The following is an 8,811-nucleotide window of genomic DNA, read 5'->3' as shown; positions in this document are numbered from 1 at the left end:
GGTGGGTATTGAGGAGGGCACATTCTGCATGGAGCACTGGGTGTTATGCACAAACAATGAATCATGGAACATTTCATCTAAAACTAATGATGTAATGTATGGGGATTAACATAAGAATAAAAAAAAAAAAGAGAACACTAACTGATTTTTGTAGGGTGTGTATACCTTTGATTGTCTCCTATTAACTGAGGCAAAATTCAAGGGGCAGGAAACTGGTAGTCATGCAAATGATTCTTGTCAATAGATGTGCAAATGCTTCTGTCCAGTAGAGTTATAATTGACTTCTGCCCTGTAGAAAGAGAACCCTAGGGGCGCCTGGGTGGCTCAGTCGGTTAAGCATCGCCCTTCGGCTGGGGTCATGATCCCAGAGTCCTGGGATCGAGCCCCGCATCGGGCTCCTTGCTCAGCGGGGAGCCTGCTTCTCCCTCTGCCTGCCCCTCCCCCTGCTTGTGCTCTCTCTCTCTCATTCTGACAAATAAATAAATAAAATCTTAAAAAAAAGATAGCCCCAGTAGTATACATCATTTTCTTATGTAAGGTTAATCAGTTTCCCAACTATTAGCAATATTTATTTCAGCATTCCTGATTGCCTCTATAAATGACTGTCCCGCAAATTCTTCTTGAAACTGGTTCTTAGTAATTAAGTGTATTGATACTTTAGTAATTAATTGAATAAAATCTCAAACGTGTGCATTTGTATTTGTGTGTCAGTCATAATTTTACTTTCTTGAAACTTATACTTTAGTAGTATTGTGCCTTAACAGACAATGTGGGAAATGTAATAAAAGCAGAATTCTTTTGCCTACAATCTTTAAAGGAATTAATCTATATAGGTCACATATGACTATAAAGCAATTCCATTCTGCAGAAGCCAGCAATCTTAAATATCTTAAACCCAGGAAAGATCATACTGCCCAACCCCTTACCTTAAAATAAAAACAATACTGTTAAAGACACATTTTCAGACAATTTAGTCATGAGCAGATATCAAAGTTTTTGGCATTCTTTCAGGCATTTAGGAGGCTAATTCAAAGATTTATTCTTGGTGGGGGTATTTTATAGAAAAAGAGAACATTTTTATCATCCTCATAGATCAGATACATCAGTTAAAAAAATTTGGTAAAAAGGCACCTGATATTCCAATGGATGGATGAAAAACTCTAGATTTCCCAGACAAATCTTAGTCCTACTAATCTTCATCAGCAAATGGCCTGTGCATTTTATTAAGAGTGCTAACTTTTTCCCAGGAGGAAGTTTTTCCCAAGTCTAGGTTTGGGACAATTTTTTGTTTACACTCTTCTTACAGTGAAGCATAAGAAAGTACACTAAAGTTCTGAATTTTCCTTGACTTCTTTAGTGCTTTCAAATAAACATAGCAAATTTTCAGTCCTTTTTGAATGTTTTTCTTCTTTTTTATGGCCCTGAGCAAATATTTAGTCCAGCTGACACAAGGTCCACAGTTAAACACAAAAGCCCTTTTATTGCACCCAGGTTTCGATTCCTCTCTTCAGAGTTGAATCTTACTGGCATCTTCTTGTGTATTTCTTACAGATGTCCTGGGCACAAACAAGCAGACCTGTCTACAACTGTGATTATCTTTCTCCTTTTCATCTCTAGAGATGGCCCCTCCAACCTGACCACCTACCACAGATGAATGTGCAATGATATCCAGATGGAGGAAGAAGAGCTAGACAATTTCTCCTCCGAGTGACTTGTCACTATTCAGGGTGACAAAGGGCTTGTCCGGTGCCTTTTCAGGAAGCCAGACAAAGCATTTCTGATGGAAAGAGGAAAAGCCAAGAGACACGACCCAGAGGAATTCCAACTTGTGGAGGGCCAGGCTGTCTCTGTTAGAGGATCAGAGAGCTGGACAGAGGAGAGCCCAGCTGAGGTCCCAGTGAACCTGAAATGGCTGTTTGCAAAACCCTGAAGGAGTTCATGAGTGCCGGGACTTATTTGCATGAGGCCCTGCGTTTGATTCCCAGGCATCTCCACCAAAACAAATACAAATGGAGGGAACTCTCTTACCTTTCTGAGAAGGTGAAGTGCCAGGGCAGGGGAATGAGGCCAACAGTGAGGGGTGAGGAAAAGTGGAGGGATGATTGGAAAGCCTTGTGGGTATGTGTCTGGGGGATGGCAAGGGTAGGAGGCCCAGATTCTGAGGCTGTGCTCCTCTTGAGGGCCAAGAGGACAAGTTTACCATTTCAAGTCAGCGCAGTTTTGAGACCTCTGAAGGCCTGGGTTCGTTCTCTTCTTTGAAGCCTCACCACACATCCTTCCAAACAAACTAAAATGTACTGAATGTACCGACATTCCACATTTCCTAAGTATAGTTTTTTCCCCTATAAAATAGTGGGTGTATTTATATAATTCTACTTTTGAAAATATTTGGCTGTAACTTTAATTTTTTATTGCTTTTCTTCCTAATCATGTTTACTTGCGATTTCTTACAAAGTGAGAAAATCTGATCTGTAAATTTTTTCAAATGCAAAAACATTTATGCATATTAAATGCAATGACAGATGAATTCACATATGAGATTTGGTACGTTTAATTAGGCATTTATTAATTTCACATCTGTAGCCTTATTTTTAGTTTAGAGCAAAAAATGTTCCCCCTAGGTCTGTCTTAAGCGTTTTTTGTAGGCATCATTGTTCAAGCTCATTGGCCCTAGGCCCTGTTTCTATGGTGCCTAATGGATAAAACAGCTTGCTTACAGTCTTCGGGCTTGATGGTTTGAGCTGCTTCCTGGAAATGTCATGAAAAACCTGCCTATCCCTTCGTGAGAATTCAGTGTGATGTCCATCCAGGGAAGATGAGGTACAATGGAAAGAGGCAGCTCTCACCTTAGCTTTTTTTTTTTTTTGCATTTTTTATATTTTTCTAATTTTAGCTCCGATATAATTAACATACAGTGTTATATTTGTTTAAGGTATGCAATATAGTGATTCAAAATTCCATGCATCACCCAGTGCTCATCGCAACAAGTGCCCTCCTTAATCCCCATCACCTGTTCCCACCCCCACCTCCCCATAACCAGCATTCTATAAAATTAAGAGTCTGCTTCTTGGTTTGTCTTTCTCTCTTTTTTCTCCTTTGTTCATTTGTTTTGTTTCTTAAATTCCACATAAGAGTGAAATCGTATGGTATTTGTCTTTCTCTCACTGATTTATTTCACTTAGCATTATCCTCTCTAGAGCCATCCATGTTGTTGTCACCCCGACATTTTTGGGCCATGGATGCCTTTGTTAGTCTGATGAAGCTCAGGGACCCCTTCTCAGAATAATGTTTTAAATGCATAAAATAAAACACGTAAGATTACAAGAAAGCCCACAATTATATTGAAATATAGTTACCAAAAAGAATGTTTGTGATATAATAATACATGAGTTTATTAATGTGGGAAATGACAAGACCTAGCTGTGGGCAGAATAACTACCATCATTCAAAGCAGCAACGAGTATACACAACATTTTGAGATATCAACACTTATTATGATCTGATATGAAAATATTTGTTAATTTTATTGGTGACAATCATAAGTACTGATACTACTACTTGGGTTTATTGCTTATTTTGCAATGAAGGGAAATGTTACATTTTAATTAAAGGTTAATTAAATTGAGATGCAATTGGTTTATGTCATTATTTTTCACATCAGATTCACAGAACTCCTGAATTCTACCCATGACTGTGGACATCAAGTTAGGATCAATGGAAGGTAAGGGGTTCTCCACCATCATGAATTATTATGTGGGAAGATTATAGATACCAAATGACTCTCAAGCCTGACAGATTCTGGGGCTGAGTCTCTAACTCTCCTGATATAGTATCAGTTAGACAAAAAGTAAGTGCCTTTGAGTATTTGAGATGTTCAAAGAGATTTCCAATCTCTAGTTCAAGGCCAGAGCTAGGACTCTGAATTGTACTCTCTATTCTTTGGGTAGATGATCCCCAGACAGCTCTCCTTAGGTATCCTACCTTAGAAGTTTTTAATTTCTTCCTAAAATTTATTTCATCTGTAGCTCTAAAGTTCACATTTCACACCAAACTACCACTAACCCACCTTCCCATCCAACCATCCATCCTTCCTTCCATCCATCCATCCATCCATCCATCATCCATCCATCCATTTAACCATACATTTTTTTAATCATACATTTAATAATGATATTATGATGGAAAGATATGAATGTGTAAGTTATCTCCCTTGCTCATAACTTCATACAGGGAAATATCTACATTAGTACAAAGGATTATCTATGATAGAAACATCCTCTAGGATTATTAAAGCAAATCAAGTCACTTCACTATGCAGGACTAGTTTTAGGGCTAATTTGTGAAATCTGCAGGCTATTTTTGGCTGGTCCTCAGTCCTGAAATCTCTAATGCTTGGCAGTAAACTCCCCCAGCCCACATGTAAGATGATACTCGTTTCCATGATAGCTCATTATCTTTTTCCTCTCTCCTCTCTCAGACGAAGACGGAAGAGCAGCCTGTACTTCCTGTTTGCTTTGTCAGAAAACAGCAATGACTTAATCTGCTGTGTCTGTGAGGCTTTGTTCTTTCATGTTCTAGGCTGGGGCTTAACCCTTCAGAACTCTCATCTAGAGAGCCAGCTCCATGGAAACACTGACAAGTGGCTTCAATTATGACACTTGAATTATGGCTCTTGAAGCAATGTTTTTCTTTCCCTTTTATTCTTACCCAAACAGCAATGAATCATGTATCACCTACTTCATTAGCACCTACTTCATTAGCACCTTGCCCTTCTGGCCACACAGAGCAAAGTCAACAGCCTGAGGGCCCAGAACCCACAGCAGCACCTGTCAAAGCACGAGTCCCTGGTCACAGAACAGCTGAGCACTATTTATCTATCTCTAAAGGTTCCTACGATGTATGTGTGAGAAATCCCACCACCATGGCGGGGATCTGAAAATCCAGTGCTCGTGACATTATTGTTATGACTCTCTTCCCCGACCAAGAGCATAGTCTGTGGTTCAGAATGATGGGGCTCCCCCTTTCCCTGTTAGCTTATCAGGTGGGTTGGTGACCAGTAACCCTGCCAAAAACCAGGCTGTCTGTCATCTTCTCCACATGGACTGGCCCTAGGGTCCATCTTCCCATTTCAGTTGGCTTCCTGTATCCATATATAGACTATGAGCAAGTACTTCACTACTGACTTGGGTACTTGGCACATACCTTTCTTTATAACACTGAGCAGGCAGGGGCGCCTGGGTGGCTCAGACGGTTAAGCGTCTGCCTTCGGCTCAGGTCATAATCCCAGGGTCCTGGGATCAAGTCCTGCATCGGGCTCCCTGCTCCTTGGGAGCCCGCTTCTGCCTCTGCTTCTCTCTCTCTCTCTCTCTGTCTCTCATGAATAAATAAATAAAATCTTTAAAAAAAAAAACAAAACACTGAGCAGGTTGAGTCCTTACAGTTGGTGTAATGCCAAGTGGATTTAAATGCCCCTATAAACTATTCAAGAGCAGGGATCATGCCACTCGTTTTATGTCTCCACTGAGCACGGGTGCCTGGTTGTGGCTCTCTATAAATATTTTGGAATGTGTATGTTAATTAAGGTATACTTTAGTTTTCTCCAATAATTTCCTTTGTTCATGAACTCCCTTACCTACACATCTCTGGTCCATATTCTAGTTTGATCTATATTCTAGGCACTAACTTTACGTATATAATTTTTAATGCACTGATCATGCCTGTTTAAAAAAAAAAAGATCTGTTACGCATAAGAAAGTTGAGACCCAGAGAGTTTAACTTTCCCATGTTCAGGTAGCTGTTAAATTGCTGAACTTTTTTTCCTTAAGTTTATTTATTTTTTTTAGTAATCTCTACACCCAACCTGGGGCTCAAACTCATGAACCCAAGGTCAAGAGTCACATGCTCTTCTAACTGAGCCAGCCAGGTGCCCCTCAAGTGCTGAACGTCTTATCTAAGGGCTCAAACCCCAGTCTTTCTGAGTCTTGTTCTACCTTCCCCTCAGTATAAGGCAACAGTTCTCCAAGTGTGCTTCACAGGCTCCTGAAATGTCCCTGAGATTCTTGTCGGGATCCACAGGCCGAAACTATTTGCATAATAATACCGACCTTTTGGGCCTTTTTTTTTTTTTACTGTGTTGACAATTGCACCTTGATGCAGAAGCAGCGGGGAGAGTAGCCATTGCATTGTTCAGTGCCGTGCCTTTGCAGGAAAACCAACCGCGGGCTTACTTTAAAATGTCCTGATGATGGGTGCTTGGGTGGCTCAGTTGGTTAAGCGACTGCCTTCGGCTCAGGTCATGATCCTGGAGTCCCAGGATCGAGTCCCGCATCGGGCTCCCTGCTCGGCAGGGAGTCTGCTTCTCCCTCTGACCCTACCCCCTCTCATGTGCTCTCTCTCATTCTCTCTCTCTGAAATAAATAAATAAAATCTTTAAAAAAAATAAAAAATAAAATGTCCTGATGAAGCTATACAAATTAATTTTATTAAACCTAGGCCCTTGAGTGCACATCTTTTTAATATTCTGTATGACAAAATGGGAAGTACACACAGAGTGCTTGTGCAGAATTCCAAAATACGATCTATGTCTTAAGGAGAGCATTTGTGTGATTGCTTGAGATGTGACCTGTACCTGCTGCTTTCTTCATAGAACACCATATTCGCCTGAAGAACAACTAATAGACAAACTATGGTTATTCGGTATTTCACAGAAATTTTCTGGAAAATGAATGGAGTGAGCTTCAACTATCAAGGAAACCAACTGACAGTATTTATTACCGATGACAAAAATTGAGCTTTCAAGAGAAAGAATTTTGGAAACCCGTGTCTGTCACTGTGACTTTGATAGTTTCCCAAACACTTATAACCTTAACTTTTCTGATGAGATTCGTGGTGAAATTAACCAGAAGATTTATCCGATAAGAGATATGAAATGTGTTAACATTTGGAAGATCTAGATTTTCTAAAAGACAAACACTGTTACAAATCATGCATAGATAAAATATCCACTCAAAAAAACAAGAATAGACCAATGGATTTTAATATAACAGAGTACGAACAGTTCATCAATGTGATTTTTAAAAAAGATTTATTTATTTATTTGACAGAATGAGAGAGAGAAAGCGCACAAGCAGGGGGAGAGGCAGAGGGAGAGGAAGAAGCAGGCTCTCTGCTGAGTAGGGAGCCCGATGCAGGGCTTGATTCCAGGACACTGAGATCATGACCTGAGCCAAAGGCAGATGCTTAACCCACTGAGCCACCCAAGCACCCCCATAAATGTGAGCTTTTTAAAAAAGATTTTATTTATTTATTTATTTAGAGAACACAAGCGGGGGGAGGGGAGGGCAGAGAGAGAGAGAGAATCTTCAGCCGACTCTGTGCTGAGCACAGAGCCTGACATAGGGCTCGATCTCATGACCCAAGATCATGACCTGAGCTGAAATCAAGAGTTGGACGCCCAACCAACTGAACCAGCCAGGCACCCCCATTGATGCCATTTAAGAAACTAACAGCTTGTAGAATTTGGGTGTAGAATTTAAGAGCAGCCACAATTATCTAAAAAGGCTATTGAAACACTCCTCTTTTCAACTACGTTTTTGTTTGAAGCTGAATTTTCTTCATATGATTTAATTGTGACAACATATCGGAATGGGTTGAATGCAGCAGATCTGAGAGTCCAACTGTCTTCTAGTAAGCCAGACATTAAGAGATTTGCCAAAATGTAAAGCAGCGCCACCCTTCCCACTATTTTTTTGAATATGTACTTACATCTCATTAAAATATATTATTGTGGGGCGCCTGGGTGGCTCAGTCGTTAAGCGTCTGCCTTCGGCCCAGGTCATGATCCCAGGGTCCTGGGATCGAGCCCCGCATCGGGCTCCCTGCTCTGCGGGAGGCCTGCTTCTCCCTCTCCCACTCCCCCTGCTTCTCCCTCTCCCGCTCCCCCCGCTTGTGTTCCCTCTCTCGCTGTGTCTCTGTCTGTCAAATAAATAATAAAAAATCTAAAAAAAAAAAATATATATATATATATTATTGTGTTAACATATAATAGGGTTAAAATTATTTTAATGAATTAATAAATATTTCAAAATTTTTTCCAGTGTTAATTTCTAATAAGGTCCATATTGATAGATAAAATAATAAAATTTCTTTGTGGGTCCTCAATCATTTTTCATAATGAAAAGGGATTTCAAGGCAAACAGTTTGGGGATGCTGTGGAGGAATGCACGCATGACAGGAAGGGACAGGAACCAAACACATAAGGCAGAATGCTTGGAGGTCTTTCCCATTCATAGGAGACTGTGGTGAAATCGGTCATACATTCCATCTTTTTTCTCAATAAGTTTTGTGATTAAAGTGGCCAAGGCTAATTGTTACGGCAGGTTAAAAGCTTAGACCCCAAAACACAGAAGGAAGAAAGAAGACTATCTTTCTCTCAATTTTTTTTTTTGCTTCTGTCCAGCAAATCTCATCCCACCACATGCAGCGAACGCTTACCTGCTGACCCCCATGCGCAGTAGGAACCCGTGCGTTCATCCCCCAATGCCCCAGCGTGTGCTCTGTGCAGGACCCTGCGTACCCTTTGCTTTTCCCATTGCCTTGCAGGTAGTGCCATGCATTCCTCGGAAAGTAGCTGTCATTTTAGCACATGTCTGGGTGGCTTTTCTCAGCTGACACACACAGTAAAACAAAACTAAACAAAACACAAAGTCATTGCAGTGGAAAACAAGCTGGATGGTACGTAGTTTTAGGCACATAGAAGGTACCATTGGCTAGTTGTTAAAGCAGATGGATTGAATTTTGGTGATTTTATGT

At 40.6% G+C, this 8,811-nt stretch overlaps 1 long non-coding RNA gene across 1 annotated transcript; it reads left to right on the top strand.

The window, feature by feature from the left end:
* Positions 1 to 3,664: 3,664 nt before the first annotated feature.
* LOC145716691 (uncharacterized) lies at positions 3,665 to 5,415 on the top strand. The gene is made up of 2 exons (XR_014139491.1): positions 3,665 to 3,721; positions 4,478 to 5,415. It is a non-coding gene; the product is annotated as an uncharacterized LOC145716691 (long non-coding RNA).
* Positions 5,416 to 8,811: the final 3,396 nt, after the last annotated feature.

The sequence above is a fragment of the Leptonychotes weddellii genome, chromosome 13, assembly GCF_054177405.1.
Source record: "Leptonychotes weddellii isolate Sample4059 chromosome 13, ASM5417740v2, whole genome shotgun sequence".
NCBI lineage: Eukaryota > Metazoa > Chordata > Mammalia > Carnivora > Phocidae > Leptonychotes > Leptonychotes weddellii.
Note: the sequence above shows the minus strand (reverse complement) of the source record. Positions and strands in the feature narration are given on the sequence as shown.